General features: G+C 44.7%; 1 pseudogene across 1 annotated transcript; it reads left to right on the forward strand.

The window, feature by feature from the left end:
* Positions 1 to 598: 598 nt before the first annotated feature.
* On the forward strand, positions 599 to 17,355 carry LOC148140865 (class I histocompatibility antigen, F10 alpha chain-like; annotated as a pseudogene). Its single transcript, XR_015753091.1, has 8 exons — positions 599 to 864; positions 5,661 to 5,921; positions 10,862 to 11,105; positions 11,213 to 11,532; positions 15,052 to 15,171; positions 15,617 to 15,649; positions 16,358 to 16,393; positions 16,963 to 17,355. The product of XR_015753091.1 is annotated as a class I histocompatibility antigen, F10 alpha chain-like (transcript).
* The last annotated feature ends 4,074 nt before the right edge of the window (positions 17,356 to 21,429 follow it).

Consider the following 21,429-nt stretch of genomic DNA (forward strand, 5'->3'; position numbering starts at 1 on the left):
TGAGGAAATGTTTTATTTAAAGAGAGTTCTATTTGTAAATTATAAATTGTTTCTCTTCTGTTGGAGTCTATTATTTTATTTACAGATTGACCTGGAGTCAGTTCAAATCACACAAAATAATTTTTATTGACATGTAACACTCAGACATTCCAACCATACTGATGGTGGATGCTACAGAAAATACAAATGACTAAACATGAGCCCAGACACACGAGTGGCTCTGAGTGCAGTGTACTTTTTTGGAGACCAGGTGTTGGAATAAAAGTTAATTCAATTCCTCCTCCCTCCGTGACCAACGGCTTGTCCTTACTTTCCACAAGCGAACATAACTAGTCCAGCATGAGAGTTACAGATTCCCAGTATGAACATAACATCCTGTCACTGCCGTGAAGGAGCTAATTGGGCCAATGGCACTTTAAAGGCCTTCAGTGAATTCCCGGTCGTTTGGGAAGATCAATTGTGGATATGTCCCGAAATCACAGGAAGTGTGGAATATTTCTCCAATGACATTCCCCTTTGGTCACCCTCTCTGGAGAGAGGAATGAGTCATTGGTTAGTTCCTATTTCGCAGGCTGACCCAGAACCTTTCTGGGTGTGATCTTCCTGGGAACTGGTGAGAGTGACCTCCCTGGCCCTTTAATTGGCTGTTTTACTGAGACTAACCAATCATTCACCCCCTGCAGCCCGGAGATGGTTGAAGTCTGAAGTGAAACTGAAAAGGGAGCCTCGATCGACGGGGATTATTTTGATTTAATTCAAACCTGTGTTCAGATTCCAGTCCCTGATGGGAATAGGGAGAGTGGATTCCCAGAATGTTGCTGATCCTTCTCCCCATCTCCCTGTATTTTTCCCAGGTCTCTCCCGGTAAGTACAGATTTCAGCTTTCCATTCTCTCTCTCTCTCTCTCTGTGTGTGTCTGGGGTGAATGTGAATCTCTTGGGGAGAGTTTGAAATGGGGGATGTTTGACCAGACGCCTGTTATACAGCCAGCCTGATCTTTTACACATTGAAGTTAAAAATCACACAACACCACGTTCTCGTCAAACGGGTTTATCCGGAAATACAAGGTTTCGGAGCGCTGCTCCTTCACCGGGGCAGGATCACAGGACACAGAATTCAGAGCAAAAGCTCAAAGTGTCATCCAACTAATGCGGTGTATGAACTAACCGAGATTGCTGTTAAATCTTTAATAACTCAGGTTTCAGTTTAGTAATATGTAAATCCCAGAACTTCTTTCAGGTCGCATTCTCGAGATAACTTAAGGTTTTATCTCAAATAATGTGACATTTCAGCTCAGACAATACATTAAAGGTGTAAGGTCTGTGTATATTCCAACCTTGAGTCAGACTGGTTCTGTTTCCAAATAGGAATTTATAAAGTGTCACATGGACTGACTGCCTACAGATTGTACCTGTGCTGGCATGTGAGAATGTGTTTATGTGTGTGAATATTTCATAGTGTGTGCACGAATATGACAGAGTATATACCTTTGAGAGGGTGAGCTTGTGAGTGCGTGTGTATGAGGGTCTGTGTGTGTGTGAGTGTGATCGTGTCCAAGAGTGTGTGTGTATGTGTACCTGTGTGTGTGAGTGCGATCGTGTCCAAGAGTGTGTGTGTATGTGTACCTGTGTGTGTGAGAGCATATAGTGTAGTGGGGTCACCTGGAGTGTGCCAGGAACCCAAGATCCCGGTTGAGGCTGTCTTCACGGATACTGAACCTGTCTATCAGCCTCAGGACATGGTGTAGTTTCCCTGCTCCCGTGAAGTACTCGACAACAAAGGGTACCATATCAGTCACATCCCGTGTCTGTCTCCTGAGGAGGTCAGTTCAGTTTCTCACTATGGCACATCTCCTCATCTGAGCAGATTCAGTGTATGTGTAGGGTTTGTCCATAGAGGATGACTATTTTAATTTGTTTAGGGTGGAAGCTAGGGAAGTGTAACATCGTGAGGTTATCTGTATGTTTGCAGTAGAGTGAGGTACTGAGGTGTCTCACTCTACCGCACGTGTGTCCAAGAATGAGAGAGATATTAAAAAGTGGTCCATGGCAAAGCTGATGGTGGGATGAAAGGTGTGGATATCACTGTGTAATTATTTCAGTGACTCCTCGCCATGGGTACAGATAAAGAAAACATCGTCAGTGTATCTGGTCTATAGTGTTGGTCTGAGGCCCTGTGCAGCAAAGGAGTCTTGTTTGAACTTGTGCATGAAAATGTTGCCGTATTTGGGATGCAGAGTTGGTCCCCATGGCTGTTCCATGTGTCTGGATGAAGAACTGGTTGTCAAAGGTGAAAAAGTTGTGGTCGAGGATGAAGTGGATGAGCTGTAGGATGGTGCCTGGAGATGGGCAGTTGTTGGGATTGAGTACTGAGGCTGGTGATGTTGTCCTGATGTTGTCATTGTGGGGGTGCTGGTGTAGAGTACTGAAATGTCAGTTGTGAGAAGGAATGTTCCTGGCTTGCTTGGTCCATGACAACCAGTTATTCATCTGGACACAAGGCCTCTTTGCTGCACAGGACCTCCAACCAAATGCTATACACCAGATACATTGACAAGATTTTCTTCCTCTCAACCCATGGTGAGGAGTCACTGAAATAACCACACAGTCATGTCAATGAGTCTCATCCCACCATCATGGACTACTGTTTACTGTATGTCTCATTCTTGGACACATGCATCTCCATCAAGGATGGGCACCTCAGTGCCTGACTCTACTGCAAACCCACTGTTAACCTCACAATGCCGCACTTCTCGAGGTCTACCCGAAGCATATTAAAACAGCCATCCCCTACGGACAAGCCCTACGCATACACAGGACCTGTTCAGACGAGGAGGAATGCGATGGACACCTGAGGGTGCTGAAGGATGCCCCTCATAAGAACAGGATACGATGCTCAACTCATTGATTGCCAGTTCTGACATTCCACAGCAAGAAACTGGAATGACATCTCCTCGGGAGACAACCACGGGATGTCAAGTACTTCTTGGGCGTGAAGAAACCACGCCATTTTCTTCGCAGCCTGCAACAGATTGAGGATGAGCACCTCGCCAAGACCTTCCTACGCCTCCACTTCTTGCCTTCAAACAACCACCAAACCTTAGACAGACCACTGTTCAGAGCCTTTGGGACAACATTGACCACAAAACCATACAACCCTGTCATGGCAATCACTGCATGACATGTCAGAAGGTTGACATGGATAGTCCCAGTACCCGTGGGGCACCACCCACAACTTACACAGCAGGTACCCATGTGACTCAGCCAACTTTGTCTATCTCATACACTGCAGGCAGGAATTCCCTGAGGCATGGTAAAATGGAGAGACCATCCAGATGCTACGATAATGGACGAATGGACACCGCATAACAATCGTCAGACAAGGACGTTCCCTCCGAGTTGGGGAACACTTCATTAGTCAAGGACATTCAGCCTCAGATCCTCAGGTGATATGCAACAATGAGGAGTGGCCAAGCAGAGGCTGATAGCCAAGATGGTACCCATGGGGATGGCTTCAACCGGGACCTTGAGTTCATGTCACACTACAGGTGACACCACTACAGACACGCGCACACACATGCACGCATGGCCACAGTATCACACTCACACAGATACTGTCTCATACTCATGCTGTCACTCAGTCTCACACACACTCACGTGCACACCCTCCCATAGGTTATATACTCCATTACACTCACGCACACACACTATCAAGCACACGCACACACACACAGACACACATTATCTCCCTCTCTCCTGCACATGCACGCACACACACACACACACAGTTCTGCTCACACACATACTCTCACTGTAATTGTACCAGCCTCCACAGTTTCCTGTGGCAGCTTATTCCAAATATGCCCCATCCTCTGCATGATAAAGCTGCACTCATCAGGAAAGTTGGGAGTATTCCATCAGCCTTGTGGCTACTGTCTTGTAGCTGTTGGAAAGGTTTTGGGGAGTAAGGAGGTGAGTTATGTATCACAGTATTCCAGGATTCTGACCTGCTGTTGTAGTCTCTGTGTTTATGTGATGACTCCATTTAATTACTGATTATTATCCAGGATGTTGATAGTGGGGGATTAAGTGATGGTCACACCATTGAATGTCAAGAGTGGTGGTTCGATTGTCTCTTATTAGTGATAGTAATAGCCTGGCATTTATGTGGTGCAAATGTTACTTGCACTTGTCAGCCCAAGCCTGGATGTTCAGGCCTCAGTGTCTGAGGAGTTGCTAACGATGCCGAAGATCATGCAATCATTGGTGACCAGCCCCATTTCTGACCCAATGATGGAGGGATAATCATTGGTGCAGCAGCTGCAATTGGTTGGGCTGAGGACATTCCCCTGGGGAACCTCGACAGAGATGTGCTGGAGCTGAGGGGACTGACCTTAAACTACCACAACCGTATTCCTGTGTGTCGCATATGACTCCAACTAGTAAAGAGTTTACCCCGATTCCAATTGGTTCTAGTTTTGCTTGGACTCCTTGATGCCATACTTGGTCAAATGTGGTCTTGATGTCAAGGGCTGTCGCTCTCACATCACCTCCGGAATTCTGCTCTTTTTCTGTTTTTGAGCCAAGGCTGCGGTGAGGTCGGGAGCTGAGTGACCCAGGGGGAATGCCAACTGGGCATCACTGAGCAGGGTATTACTGAGCAGGTGCTGCTTGGTAGCACTGTTGATGACACCTTCCATCACATCCCTGATGATCAAGAGTAGATTGATGAGGTGGTGGTTAGTCAGGTTGGATTTGTTCTGCTTTCTGTGTACTGTTTCCCAGAGCAATTGTTGGCTAGTTGCTGATGTTGCAGTTGAACTGGAATGGCTCGGGTTAGGGTTGGCAGGTTCTGTCTTCAGTTCTGGATTGTTATCAGGGTCCATAGCCTTTACAATATCCCGTGCCTCCAACTGTTTTGGAATGAATCAAATTGATTGATGACTGGCATCAAATGGGAATGTTCAGTGATGATTGCACAGTAGATGCAGGGGACCTTGGAGGAGGCTGAGAAGGAACTTTCATTCACCACTTCTGGCTGAAGGTTGATGCAAATGTTTCAAATCTACCTTCAGCACTGATGTGCTAGGCTCTCCCATCTCATGCAACCAACACTCAGACGATCGCTTATTCAGTCCCCCTGGAAGCTCCGTGTATGTTGGATTCCCACAGCTGCCACCATCTGTTAGGTTCTGTTCCTGAGGTTTCACACAAGAGATGCAACTTGCACACACGAACTTCTGCAAATAGTTATAGTTTATTAAAGCCTGTACAAGCGAGGTGACCCCCCTTTGACACTCTTTGCAGGTGTGCAAAGTCAAGTTAAAGGAGGCCCCGAACAAAGGAAACACGTTCCCTTTGTACAGGGCAGTTGGTAATGCTCACAGGTACACTAGCCACGCCCCTTCCCATAGCCACATGTTACCCCTGGTACAGTGTTAGGATGAGGTCATCCTCGGAGATAGTGTAAATGGAAATTTACCTCTGTACTGCCTTGATCTCCTGTTTAGAATCTCAGATTAGGATCCTGATGTTGAAATGGGAGTAGTTGACCAAAGGAAGCTGTCATCGTGTGGTCATGATTCAATTGGATCAGTTGGTACTGTTTGGAAATGTTATTAATTTATTATTAATCAATTATTTCATTTGTTTATTTGACAGACACTGGTTCCTTTACTGTGCTGTACACAAGAACCTCTGGGATGACGAATGGCCCTGAGTTTGTTGGGGTGGCAATGCTCAATGGAGTTCCACTCTCCTATTATGACAGTGACACCCTGAAGATGGCTTCCAGGCAGCAGTTCATAACAGACTATCTCAATGCGGACAACTGGGATTATCTCAACCTCCTGGGGAAGAAACGTTATGATGTGATGAACGAGATTTTGAATACGTCCATGATATCGATGAACCTGACAACTGGTACGATGAGTCAAACTGTCATCTCCCACCGACAGCTAAGTGACAGTGGCTGTCTGGGGAGCTGGTTGCTGCTTCTTGGGCATGAAGCAATGTTTTTCATGTTGTTCTGCTCAGTCTCTAACTCCAGATGTTTCCACTGTCCCCAGCCAGCCCCATCTGAAATCCTGCTTCATTCTTGATTATATCCACTCATGGATCCTCCCACTTCCCCACAATCTGACCCTCGGTTTCTGCAGGTTTCTGTGCTTCCCACTTATACCCAATGGGTGTCTGTGGGTAAAGGTGAGGCAGAACTGCTGAGCAAGTTGACAGAAAGAGAACTATGCAGAGAAAGGAAAAGAAAAGTGACCAATGGGCAAGAAAGGAGGGATGGAATACCAGAGAAACGTAAACAAAGAGGTAGCAGCAGATATGATGGAGAAAGTGCAAGGAAGCCTGAGCAGACAAGGTGATAGTGAAGTGATAGAGGGGAAAGCCTGGTAAAAGAAAGCAGCACAGCCACAACATGCAAGGGGGTCATTCAGCCCGTGGTACCTCTGCCAGCTATTTGCACGAGAAGTTGGGCATCTTTCCACCATATATACTCGTGTAAAAGTTGCATTTTTTGAATTTTTTAAGCTGAGATTGGATACACGAGCATTATCTTCAAGGGGATGGAATTTATGTTTGGTATGAGTGAAAACCACGGACAAACAAGAGCCAGATCTCAATATAAAATAATAAACAGCAAAAGGAAAAAGAACGATGGCCATTATTGAATATCTATCTCTGAAATAACTGTCTCCATTCTGCCTGCTACGATGGAACGGTACTGTCGTACCCCATTCCAGTTCCCACTAACCGTAAAGTACATGTAGGTCTACACATGCCATACATACTCGAGTAATAGTGGCATTTTTTGACTACTTTTTAAGGTTAAACTTATTGGGTCAACGATTACAGGAATACTACATCTGAGGGGCTGAAATTCATACAATCACAATCTATACCGTATCGTTAGCAAAAGCCCAACTGATGGCGAAACGAAAAAGGAAAACAAAACACAAGAATTACAGTAATTCTGAAAACCTGGAGCAGAGCATGATGGCTGGTGGACTGGAAGACCCAGAACGGAGCAGTCCGGCCAGCAGACTGGAAAGCTGGAGCGGTGTGCAATGGGCAGGCACACTGACTTATAAAGAAGAACTAGGGTCAACTTTTACATGAGATATATGGAAAATTCCAGATTTGTTGACTAAAAATAGGGGGTCGACTTTTACATGAAATCAGCTGACCCTTGAGTATATGTGGTATTTGAGAGGGGTGATGGCCTGCCTCAGAGCTTTGCTGAGGTGACTTCTGCACTTCTTTCAGCAGCAGAACAAGCTGCTTCTGGGAAGGCAAAGTCTGTAACAAGCAACACACAGGAACTGTCCCTCTGGTGGTGGGTGAAGGTCTCTGTCACTACCTTGTTTGTAGGGTCAGTAACTGCTTTGGAGTGTCTAAAACAAAATGTCATAGTGGTGGCAAAATGTTGCCCTGAAGCTGATGTCACCATTTGCGATATTTCCCTTGTGTTGCAGTTGATCCTGAAGGCTGTCAAGTCAGTTTTTAACAGTATCCTTGAGAAGAGATTTTGGGTGCCTTGCTGGTCTCTTTGCACTGGCTTCTGCCCCCTATGGCATATCCTTGGGAATACAGCTGCCTCCTTCCATCCTGGACACAAGCCCAAGCCCGTGAAACCTCGTTTCCATGATTAACCTCAGTGCCTTTCTTTCCATGTTGTGCCATAGATGCAGGATAGATCCCAGAGATGGGAATTAGTCTCTGTAGCCTTTTATCCTGATAGATGTAAGTTGTCCAGGCTTTATTGTTGTAGAGAAATATGCCAAGGACACAGACAATGTCAGTAAGGTTCCTGGTTCTGCAGGTCAACTTATTGCTCCTCCCCCAGTTTGATGAGACGGCTGATGATGTTGTGGCTGTCCTTCCAATACATGTGCTAAGCTCTTTGCCAAGAAATAGCTTGTCTATCACCAGCTGAATTTCCTGACTGCTTCCAGTGGTGTGCTGTTGATCATCAGCAGAGATACACAGCCTTTCCTGTATCTACTTTTGTCTTGAAACCAATGGTGAGGTAGAACATGAGACAGGCGTGGGGTATAAGATTCATGAAGCTTGGAGCTGTTCTTCGATCTGGACAATGAATGCAGCAACATTCATCAGCCTCTCGACATGTGGGATAAAGACATACTGCATTTTTTGTCTTGACTTTCAGGTTTGTTCATTTGAGGAGTTCCTAATCAGATTGTAAGGATTTCAAATCTTTTCATGTCAGCAGGGAAAGCATAGATCAACATGACAAAAAAAGGGATACTAAACAAAATATGGGTTAGGACTCAGGCCAGTCCAGGCCAGGCCATTCTTATTCCATCTGTGACAGTTGAGAGATCCATTGAACTGATTGGTACTGTGCACATTTCCATGGAAGCACTGAATGACAGGATGAAGCTCAGCAGGTCAGCTGATTCTCTCCAAAATCCAACAGAGCTTGGTCTCCTCATGGTGTCAAATACTTTCATGAAATCTCCAAAAGCAAGGTAGAATTTATTCCTTTTTTAGTTGCAGTCTGCCTTCTCTTGAAGCTGAGATTGGGGTATACTCATGTTGACAGTATCTGTCTGATCTGAAGCCCCATTTTGTTTCTTGTTGTATGCTGTTGGCTGGTTGACGAAGCCTTTGACTAGTGCTGGAAAAGAGCCCATTGCTTGTGAAATGCCATAATAGCTGTTTCAATTCCTTCAAGGGCCTTTGTTCTTGTATAACTGGCTGAAGTTTACATCGCACACACCCTGTGGAACACAACTTTCTGTCTCTCTTATCGAAGTGATGGACAGAGGGGCATCAGAAGAAGTAGGGTTTTCCATACGTTCATAACCTCGACTGGTATTCCATCCTTCCAGGTACTGTCATGGATACATGGGAGTCAATGGCTTTTTCAAGCAGCATTCCTGATGAAGAGCTTATGCTTGAAACATTGACTCTCCTGCTCCTCGGATGCTGCCTGACCCACTGTGCTTTTCCAGCACCACACTTTTTGATTCTGATCTCCAGATCTGCAGTCTTCACTATCCCCTTTTCAAACAGCATGACAGGTAGCCACAGGAGATCATTAAACACCAGCAGAGAGAATATCTGGATCACGTATGGACAGTTAGAGTAGCCAGTTTGTCCAGTGAGTCATTCGCTTCTTCCTATCAGCAAGTACATTCCTGTCTGTGGATCTCAAGAAGTAGGTTTGCTGGTGCTGTGCCTGAGTGTTCTTCTGATATTATCAACATGAAGGTTACCATTGTCACGAGCAGCCGGATTTCTCCCCATGAATTCATGCAATACTTGGAGGGGCAGTACCTTACTGCATTCTGCACAACTGCCTTCTCCAGTGTCAGACTGGCACGTGCTTCAGTATTAAAAGACAGTTTATAAGCCAGGTGAGCTGTGCTGTTCACTTTGATGACGGGAGTCCTTTCTGTAAGGTTGGGTCTTGTTCATGTTCATGTTTCTTTGCCAGATATCGTCATTGCAGCTTTGTTGTTAACTGTCTGCAGAGTTCTACCTCAGTGCTATCTGTTGAGTCTTCATGTGGAAGGGACTGTCCAAAATTTCTGAGCATTTTTGATGCTTGTCATCAGTTTTTATGTTGAACATGCTAATGGCTAGTGTGTCACTGTATTTGGACATGTTTGTTTGTCATGTACTGGTGTGCACCTTGAAACGTTGACATTAGCAACATAATGTCCATGCTCTGTACAAAGTCCAATAAGCTGTCCATTTTGTCAATGTCAGAAAATAAGTCTGATCCAGTTCTTGCTTTAAAATTCCCAAGAGAAATTATTTATCCTGGGGTGGCAAATGCCGTATAATATTGCCTGGAGTATCAGAAAGTGATCCTTCTTTTCAGCATTGACACCCAAGATTGCTGTGCAAGTACTCACCGTGTTGACAAAGCTTTAATCTGCTGGGAGACACTGGGAAATGAAGCTTTTAAAGGATGTGACAGGCAATTCCATTACGTGTATCAATCTGTTAGTGACAGCGAAACCTCATTTACAGTGGTCATCTATCCTTAGGTCGTGCCTGTAGAAAGTGTACTTTGCCTCATTTATTAATTCAGTGTCAGCCAATCTTGGGAATTTGAGGGCAGCAATGTCACCATTGTGTAGCTCACAAGAACATAAGAGCTCGGAACAGGAGTAGGCAATTCAGCCTCTCGAGCTTGCTCTGCCATTTGACGAGATCATGGCTGATCTCATCTCAGTCTCAACTTCACTTTCCCACCTGCTCTGCATAACCCTTCAACCCATCACTAATTAAAAATCTTTTATCTTCTCCTTAAATTTACTCTCAGTCCCAGCATCTCCCACACGCTGCAATAAAGAATTCATAGATTCTTTGAGAGATGTATTTCTCCTCATCACTGTTTAAAATCTGCTGCCCCTTATCCGAAACTATATTGTCTCGTTCCAAGTTGTCCTACATTCGAAGACATCCTCTCTACGTTGACTTTGCCAATCCACTTTCATACTTCTCCACAAGCCTGAATAAGTCAATCCCACAATCCAGCTGTCTTCTGCTGAATCACTCTCAAACCAATCCTATGTCCAAATCTTACCATATCCCTGAACGAATTTGAAATTAATCACATTGCTACCATAACCAGATTTAAATCGCAACATATTCTGAAATTCACACTTTCTCATCGTAGCCCTGTAGGAATTGAAAGTAACCCTGTCCCCTCTGATCAGACTATTATCCTGAACCCTGTATTTTTATCTGGGGAAAGATGCTCTTTCACCTCTAATCAGAATGTGACTCAAAATCCTTCTGCTTTTCCCTCAAACCAGACAGTGTGTGATGATCGATTCATTATTGATGATCAATCCCTGTTTTGTCATTGACAGGAATTCACACTCTCCAATGGATGCGCACTCTTGAGGTCAGTGAAGATGGCTCAGTGAAGAGGTCAATGAGATTTGGATTTGATGGGAAGGATTTTATCAATTTAGAACCAGACAGAATGAAATGGATTGCATCCAATCACTTTGCAAGAATGACTAAAGTGAAATGGGATTCAGATGAATCCTGGAATAACTATTGGAAATGGCAATTGGAAACAGAACTATTCGACCTTTTAAATAAATACTTGTAAGTTGGAAAGGAATATTTTGAAAGGAAAAGTATGTATTTCTGTTTTGCTCCATGTTCTGATCTAACCTCACTGATCTATGAAACCGTTTTCCCATTCCATTCAGTGTCTGTCTGTTGTTTGTGATTTCACCCTTTCCCATCACAGTTCAGTCCGAAGTGTTCATCTCCAGGAGGGAGCCCAATGGTCAGAACAAGCCACTCACTGTCTCCTGCCTGGTCACTGGGTTTGATCCTGTAGACATCGAGGTGACCTGGCTAAGGAATGGAGAGGTCATGTCTGAGACCCAATCCTCGGGAGTTTGACCGAACCATTATGGGACCCATCAGATCCAGAAAGAGATTGGGATCAATGCTGGGGATGAGGATCAATACGACTGTCAAGCTGCACACAGCAGCCTGGCAGAGGCCCAGCTCTATCAGTGGGGTAAGGATACAATGTTTGTCCGTGTGTGTGTGTGAGAGAGAGAGAGAGCCAGATTAGACAATTCAGAGGACACTGATTCACAATTCACCTGCAAGTACCCACCTTGCTCACTATGTTGATATATTGTGTTGGTCTCACCGAGTTAAATATCCTAATTCTAAGTTTGAAAAGTTCTCTGGATCCTGAGCTTCCACAGCCATTTGGTAGAGAATCCCAGATTCCCAGGGCCCTGTTATTGGTGAAGTACTCATCGATTTCACTCCTAAATAATCTCATCCGAAATACAAGAAGATTCTGTTGCATTCAAGGCTTCATAGAACATTCCAGCACAGTACAGGCCCTTTGGCCCTCGATGTTGCACCAACCTGTGAAACCAATCTGAAGTCTATCTGACCTGTACTATGCCATTTTCATCCATATGCTTATCCAATGACCATTTAAATGCCCTCAATGTTGGTGCGTCTACTACTGTTGCTGGCAGGACATTCCATGCCCTTGCTAAGCTCTGGGTAAAAAAACTACCTCTGACATCTGCCCTTTTATCTATCATCCCTCAATTTAAAGCTATGTCTCCTTGTGCCAGCCAGCACCATCTGAGGAAACAGGCTCTCACTGTCCACTCTCTGATTATCTGAAATGTCTCAACTAATTCACCTCTCAACTTTCTTCTCTCTAACGAAAATAGCCTCATGTCCCTCAGCCTTTCCCCATGAGTCCTTCCCTCCATACCTGGCAACACCCTAGTAAATCTCCTGTGCACCCTTTCCAAAGCGTCCACATCCTTCCTGTGATGTGGCGAGTAGAACTGTACATAGTAATCCAAGAGTGGCCGCACCAGAGTTTTGTTTAGCTGCAGCATGACCTCATGGCTTTGAGCTCAAACCAGCTACCAATAAAATTTAACACAACATACGCCTTCTTAAAAACCCGATCTGAATGGCAACTTTCAGGGATCTGTGCCTGGACACCGAGATCGCCCTGCACATCTACACTACCAAGAATCTTACTGTTAGCCCAGTACTCTGCATTTCTGTTACTCCTTCTAAAATGAATCACCTCACACTTTTCTGCATTAAACTCCACTTGCCACCTCTCAGCCCAGCTCTGCAGCTTATCTATGTCCCTCTGGAAACTGCAACTTCTTTCAGCACAATCCACAACTCCACCAAACTTAGTGTCATCCACAAATTTACTAACCCATCCTTCTACACCCTCATCCAGGTCATTTATCAAAATGACAAACAGCAGTGGCCCAAAACAGATCCTTGTGGTACATCATTAATAACTGAAGTCCAGGATGAACATTTCCCATCAACCACCACCCTTTGTCCTCTTTCTGATCCAAACCACCAAACCACCTTTAATCCCACGTCTCTGAATTTTCTGTAATAGCCTTATCAAACACCTTACTGAAATCCATATACATCACATCAACGGCTTTCCCCACATCCACCTGTTTGGGCACCTTCTCAAAGAACTCAATAAGGTATGTGAGGCATGTCCTACCCTCACAAAACCATGTTGACTATCCCTAATCAAATTATTCCTCTCCCGATGATGATAAACCCTGTCTCTTCTGATCCTTTCCAACACTTTACCCACAACAGACGTAAGGCTCATTGGTCTATAATTACCAGGGTTGTCTCTGTTCCCTTTTTGAACAAGGAGACATTTGTTCTCCTCCAGTCTTCTGGCACTCATCCTGTCGACAACGGCAACATTTAAATCAAAGCCAAAGGCTCTGCAGTCTCCTCCCTGGCTTCCCAGAGAATCCTAAGATAAATCTCATTTGGCCCAGGGGTCTTATCTATTTCCACACTTTCTAGAATTGCTAACACCTCCTCCTTGTGGACCTGAACCCTGTTGAGACTAGCTTCAGCACTAGATATGGTCCCAGATTGTTCAACAGCCAGACAGTCAGAGATCGGACAGATCCCGTGAGAGGAGGGTCTGGACCCCTCAGAATTCCTGACTCACTGAATGCGATTTGTCCAGGATGATTCAACTTCCGATGGTCAATTGTCTAGCATCTGGAAGCCTCTGGAAAGATCTCAGGTTCTGAGTTTGAGTTGGAGATTTGAAGGGTTCTGACTCACTTCCGTAATCAGATAGGAAGCATGAAAGGGATAGGAAGCTTCTTTAACTCCTAGTGTGATGATGCTGCCACTTTAAAAGGTTGTTGGTGTCCTAGTTTTTGTCCTGGTGATGACTGAGGTAAACAAGTTGTGAGGCCTTGGGGTTTTATTTTAAGTTGAAACAATAGAAGCAGTCTGAACGGGCGTGGCCAGCTCTCACAGATCCAGATTTCTCAGTTTGATTTTTTGTCAGTTGCATCAGAAGCCTTTGGGGTCTCAAAAGAGTTGGCAGCTTCAGTGGCTACTACTCTCTGCATTTTTTCTTGATATTATTTCCTCCGGGACTGAAGAATTGCATGTATGAACCTGTGACTGAATTTATCTTTTTGCCAAGGTGTTTACACGATGTTACAATATTGCAGCAGTTAATTAGTAATAGATACCATATTTGGTTACATTTTTCAATTGTTGTTATTCTAAATTTCTTTCTTTTGTTTGTATTTTAATTACAGCGTTTAAGTAAATTGTGTTTTGCTTAACGTCGAGTTGTTTGACCACCTGCATTGTATCTGGAACTGCATTTCCCATCCAGCTTTAAAATAAGAAGCAGTTCAGATCTAGACTACCTTCTTCAGATATTTTGAGGGGGCCTGGTGTGGTCCCTAACACCAGAGAGCTGGAAAACCGACCATCTCCAAACGTACTGCTGATCCCTCCATTCACACACTGACGAGGATATCTGGTTAGCGTGGGCAAGTTGGACTGAACATACACACTTGTTGTGTGACTCTTTAACTCCTTGACTCCATCCCCTCAAAATACATGACCTGACATTCTGCAACCAACACTTGACCTCTCCCCAGCACCAACACCAGCTCACCGCCTCCAGACGTCTGTCAGACTCGCAGTGCATCACCCTGGACAGACAACTGGGACACAACACAGAACTCCACAACTGGATCCCTAACAAGGCCTCCTCACCAGCCCATTGTGGCACCCAAACCCCATTCCATTGGTACTCAACATCCCCAACACTCACCAGTGAGTTCCCAAACTGCCCCTTGCCCAACCACTGAGGAAGTGCCTTTCTGGGAGACTGAACTACAACCCTCCAACCATTCCCTCACTCCTTCACCTCACCCAAGGCCGATCTACCCCACCAGCACTAGTAAGGACAGGACACAGAGATATTGGGGAGAATGGGAACTGAACTGTCTGGGGAGGTAACCCCCAGGACAGGCACAACACAATGTTTATACCCCTATCAATGGGATCCTTGGTGACTTCACTGGAGAGTGAAATCGGGAGAGGGTCAAACCCGCATTTCAGCCAATCCCAACAATTCCAAACAGCTCGGAGCAGTTATAATTGTTCCCAATCAACACAGAGTTAGAAATAAATCCAGGAACAGAGAGAATCCTGATATATTTCCAATGTGTTTCAGAAAATCTGAAAAGCAATTGGCTGCATTCCCAACTTGGAAGTCTCATTGCATCAATGGTCATTCTATTGGCTGTTATTGTCGGGATAGTCGGAATAATCATCTGGAAATGATCACAGAGAGGTAAGAATCAGAGAGAGGGGAATGTTGAATTGAGGGGACAGAGTGAGTGTGGGAGAGTCTCCAGTACTGGGAGTACAGGGCACTGTGGGGAATGGAACTGATTGAATTCCCACACACAGATACACACGTATAAACACATCACGTTCCCGGTCTGATCTTCCTTTATGTGATCAGCCCAGACCGGGTCAAATATTTATCATTAGACCCACTGCACCCAATCAGATCCTCACTGACTGAATATTAATAGAATGGAAGGGATTTTCTGCATCTGGAGGGGATGCAGGGGAGGGGAGTGTGGGAATGAGGATTTCTGACACAATCCCTGTAAAACCTTCCTTACTGCCTTGTTTGTGTGCTATCACCTTGATAAATTTTGAACAGCTGTTTACAGTCTCTGAGAATGGATTATTCCCCATCCTAATGGACATTTACTTTGTTTCTGCAGATTCACCAAAGGGGACCTACACAACAGCTCCCAGTAAGTGGCTGAGGGGACAGAGTGTTGGGAATGGCGGAGAAGGTAATGGGAGGTGTAGATCAGATCACCTGCAATGTGGAGACAGGCCTTTCAGCCCACCCCTCTGAAGAGTAACCCACCCAGACCCATTCCCCTACCCTATTTTTACCCCTGACTAACACACCTAACACTATGGGCAATGTAGCATGGCCAATTCACCTGACCTGCACATCTTTGGATTGTGAGCAGAAACTGGAGCACCCGGAGGAAACCCACACAGACACGGGGAGAATGTGCAAACTCCACACAGACAAATACCCGAGGAGGGAATTGTACCCGGGTCCCTGGTGCTGTGCGGCAACAGTGCTAACCACTGAGCCACCGTGCTGCCCCTATTAGAGTGTAGAGTTATATTTGCCAGGGTGTTGCTCAGGGTGATGGGTCCGTCTCCTCACAATGCTGTTTCTCAGCCAACACTCTCTTATCGTCCTGTTTCTCTACTCCATGTCCCCAGTGTCTCTCCTTCGAATTGTCATCCTCCATTCCCTTCCCCCACTGCCCCTCCCTCCACTCACTCACCCTTAATTCCCACTGGGGGGTGCTCGGAGAGTCTGGTTAGTTAGTGCTGAGGGCGATTAAATCCTGGGTTCAGTGAGTGATAGAGAATATCTTACACTGTCTCATTTTATATTTGATATAACTTCTCACATTCTGTTTTTATTTTCTCAGCTTCTGATATCTCTGGTGCAGCTTCTTCATGATTCAGTAAGTGACATGTCAACTTTTCTCTGACTGAAATTTATTCAGATTTATATTCTCTAGATTTATTTGTAGCATTTTCACATCCCTCCTGACCCTGTCCCACCCTCCCAGACACTGTTAAACCCTGTCAGACTAATTCCCCTCCCCTCCTGACCCTGTCCCACCCTCCCAGTCACTGTTACACCCTGTCAGACTAATTCCCCTCCCCTCCTGACCCTGTCCCACCCTCCCAGACACTGTTAAACCCTGTCAGACTAATTCCCCTCCCCTCCTGACCCTGTCCCACCCTCCCAGTCACTGTTAAACCCTGTCAGACTAATTCCCCTCCCCTCCTGACCCTGAAGTGATTGCCTCGTGTCTGTCCATTCCTGACCTTGTGGGTTTCCTGGGCCCCACTGCAGGACATTCCTGGAGCCTCATTGCGGAATAACGGGATTCTCCTGTTCCAGTATGAACATGGACACCATTGTCTATCCTTCCATATCACAGCAGACACACAGAATTACAGCTCATTGTTCACACTCAATTCCTTCAGGACTGAGATCAATTTTTCTGGGAATGTGTTTCCACAGATTGAGCAGTGGATCCCAGATCCACAAGTTTGGATACTGGTTCTTCAAGTGGGACGTTCTCAAGTCGTGTTTCCATCCCGTCTCAGAAATGTGAGCTGTGTCACCGTCAGAGGGATCTTCACAGATGGTTCCTCCCTCACACTTTCTCATCCTCACTGTCTTCAGTGGGTCACTGATTGACCTGAAATAAGGCAACATCCCGAGGGAACTCGGAGACAGTTTTTATATTGAAGGAAATAGGTTTTGCATCTGACGTTAACAAATTTCAAATGTTATGTAAATCTCTGTTTGTACAAATATCATAAATATCAGTTTGTACAAATTCTAATTCTTAGATAAATATCTATATAAATTCTCTAAATCTGATTTATTGTTGAATACTGAAATCTATCACTACTTATCACCATTGTTTAACTACAATCTCCAATATGTGTCATTTGTAATCACTAGAAGTTATTTGTGGACTTATTAATTTTGATATTTTTATTCATGATCTCACAAGAACGATTCTATTCATTTACACAGCAGCAGCTTGTGGCTCTTGGAACCAGCAGATGCTGAGCTTCAATTCAATGTGAACTGGGGGAGTTAAGACCATATCCATCTGCCTCTATTGTAAAATCCAATTCCCAAATGATAACTCCATACCCGTCAACACAATCAGGGAAAGTCCATTCCCAGAGAGTGGGAACACACAAGTGTGAAGGAATGGAGATTGTGTCAGAACCTGATGGAGATTCTGGAGATCGCTTCCATTCCATCTAATGATTGGCATGTCTGAGCCAAGCAGCCTGAATTCATTGGATTAAATCAACTGTTTTTCTTAAACTGCCTTCTGTGGGAGATCTATTTAGGTTAGAGATAGACCAGGTGTGTCGCAGGTTACTGTTCCAGGTTAGTGATAGACTGGGTGTGTCCCAGGTTACTGTTCCAGGTTAGTGATAGACTGGGTGCCTCCTGGTTATTGGTCTGGGTTAGTGATAGACTGGGTGTGTCCCAGGTTACTGTTCCAGGTTAGTGATAGACTGGGTTCCTCCTGGTTATTGTTCCAGGTTAGTGATAGACTAGGTGTGTCCCAGGTTCCTGTTCCAGGTTAGTGATAGACTGGGTGCCTCCTGGTTATTGTTCCAGGTTAGTGATAGACTGGGTGTGTCCCAGGTTCCTGTTCCAGGTTAGTGATAGACTGGGTTCCTCCTGGTTATTGTTCCAGGTTAGTGATAGACTAGGTGTGTCCCAGGATGCTGTTCCAGGTTAGTGATAGACTGGGTTCCCCCTGGTTATTGTTCCAGGTTAGTGATAGACTGGGTGTGTCAAACATCACAGGGATTCGGTGAATGGATTAAAATTCATTGATGTATTCTAATAACGTAAGATCCATGTGAAAAGTGGCAGATTGTCCCCGATTAGTAACAGCTTGAAGAGATCTATTTAGGTTAGAGATAGACCAGGTCTGTCCCCGATTACTATTCCAGGTTAGTAATAAACCGGGTGAGTCTTAGGTTACTGCTCCAGGTTAGTGATAGACTGATTGTGTCCCTGGTTACTGTTCCAGGTTCGTGATAGACTGTGTGTTCCCAGGTTACTGCCCCAGGTTAGTAATAGACTGGGTGTGTTCCAGGTTACTGTTCCAGGTTAGTGTTAGATCAGATGTGTCCCAGGTTAATGTTCCAGGTTAGTAATAGGTATGTCCCAGGTTAATGTTCCAGGTTAGTGATAGGTGTGTCCCTGGTTATTGTTCCAGGTTAGTAATAGACCAGGTGTGTCCCTGGTTATTGGTCCAGGTTAGTGATAGACCAGGTGTGTCCCAGGTGACTGACCCAGGTTAGTGATAGACTGGGTGCCACCGATAACTATTCCAGGTTAGTGATAGATTGGGTGCCCCCGGTTACAGTTCAAGGTTAGTGACAGACTGAGTGTGTCCCGGGTTACAGCTCCAAGTTAGTGATAGATTGGGTGTGTCCCGGGTTATTACTCCATGTTAGTGATAAACCAAGTGTGTCCCAGGTTACTGATAGACTGGGTGTTCCCTGGTTACTATTCCAGGTTAGTACTCTTCTGTTTAACACACCAATTCCTGTATTGTGTCCCAGACTCTCTCTTGTATCCACACTGACTCTATTGAATGTCTGATTCTGTGTTCGTGCTCTGTTCTGAGAGACTGCACTATTTAATTCTGACCCAGCTGAATCTGGCTGTGTTTATAATATCAGACAGGATTCAGACAGTGTGATAAAGTGGTGGATTGTTGGAGATTGTCACTGTAGGGATGTGAATTCATGGTGGTCTGATGGGAATGTGTATAAATGTTTGTTAAATTGTCCCTTTAATTTTGTTCTACAAACACTAACTAATTGATTGTGATCAACACAGCAATTTCTGGCACTGAAGATTTTCCTGTTGTAACAAAGGTTGCCATGGTGAATGGAGTTATAGTTAATTATCATGTCAGTAATATTCAAAGGACAATTGCCAGGCAGCAATTCAAGGCACAATCTTTCAATCAGTGTTCTGGACCAGGCCAGGCCCCACAAAACACTTTAAGAAGGTCACCCAGACCCGAACATTTTCCTGTTTTAAAGGCAGATGTGAAGTGAATATTCCAGGAGTGATGCAGCTGGTCAAACCACTCAGCTTGAAGCAAAACACAACTTATTTACACTCTACAGTTGAAACATGAACAAAAGAAAACAGAATTCGGAATAACAACGATTTGAAAACCCAACTGACCCGATATAGCAATTTAACTAAGGAGCTGTTGCAATCCCTGTGATGCCCCACAAACATATCTCTTGGCAAAAAGGAATTTCAAACCCAGGTATTACAGGCAGGAGAGATTGCAGAGAGAAGAGTCAGGCAAGAAATATCTGTTGAAGCATGGAACCTTTTTTTTTTAACTGTAGCAGCTTCTCTGCTACCAGCAAGTTCTGACTGCCTGCTGAAAACAAACCAAACTAGAAAATGACCTGAGCTGGGAGAACTGGCTACTCCCCTGCCATTGTTTAAAGTAGCCATTTACAGACATATTGGCACCTCTGCCTTTACAACCCCTCTTGAAAAAAGCTGAGGACAAAATAACCTTGTCAAAGGGGCAGCATCGTCATACTCTCCAGTCCCTCTTCCTCCAATCTTTCACTCTCCACTTTCTCATCCTTTCTTCACCAATAGTCTTCAAGATCCACTCACTCACCCTGTTTTCAGTGGGATTTGAAGGACAAGTGTTATCGATGATTTCGGGAGAAATCACCAGCTCTTCTTCAAAACTGTTTCCCTTGATATTTTACACAAATTCCTGAGAACAGACAGGATCTCGGTTCAACATCTCATCCGAAAACAGGCAGCATTTAAATTAAATGTCCCATAGGTCTTTGCAGCTTTAGCTGTGTTGTCTTTATTATTCATCTTGGTGAGTTTTCTCCCAGTTAGTGTCCTCAGTCATTTCTGCACAAACAACAAGGGGCTCTGTCTCTGTGAAAATCTCTCCAGTGACTCTTTTAAACAAACCTTATAATCTTCCTGCTTATCTCAAAATGTACAGAAATGACCATCTTCAGGATTAGATCCTCAGACACTGGAACCCCATGAGCTGAGCATTGTCACCGTGATTCATGGTCAGAACATCGATAGCTGGAAGCTCAGCTTTTAGATGGACTTCAGTGTCAGGATCTTGTTTAACCACCTGATCTCCATTGGCAGTGCCAGGTCGCTCAGGGGAAAGTGATTCCAGTTCATAATGTGGCCTGAGTATTTGACCCACATTTCAGTCAGACAGATGGATCCAGTGGGTAGATAGGAAGAAGGAGAAATTACAGTGAAAGGGAAATAGACATTGATGCAATGTTAGATAGCAACAGTACATATATGCACACACTTGGACACACACAAACTGACAGGCTCACCTAAACCAACAGGCACGCAGATCGTGATACAATGATAAATCCATATGTCTACAAGTATTTTTTTTTAAGGCAGGGCTAGATAGATTCCTGTTCATCAAAGGGATCAAAGGTTATTGGGATGAGATGACAATGTGTCACTTAAAACATGACTGGATCAGCCAGGATCTGATTAAATAGTGCAGCAGGCTTAAGGAATCAAATGGATTACTCCAGCTCCTAATTCTCATGTTTATACGCTTTACAATATCGGATCGTGAACAGACCAACAATGAAGAGCTACAGATCTTCACAGTTAGTCTTTTGTTGTGGAATGTTTAAGACACTTGTGAGCACAATATTCCAGTCTGGCACACCGAGGATTCCAGATGTCATTAACCGAGAGCTCTTCAAGAATATGGCACGGTAGCTCAGTGATGCCTCACAGCACCACCGAATTGGGTTCGATTCCAGCCTTGGGCGACTGTCTGTGTGGAGTTTACACATTCTTCCCGTGTCTGCATGGGCTTCTTCTGGGTACTCCGGTTTCCTCCCACAATACAAAGACGCGCAGATTAGGTGAATTGGCCACAGT

This window comes from Chiloscyllium plagiosum, unplaced genomic scaffold (assembly GCF_037043375.1).
Source record: "Chiloscyllium plagiosum isolate Xiang-an unplaced genomic scaffold, Cpla_swu_hap1 HiC_scaffold_35, whole genome shotgun sequence".
NCBI lineage: Eukaryota > Metazoa > Chordata > Chondrichthyes > Orectolobiformes > Hemiscylliidae > Chiloscyllium > Chiloscyllium plagiosum.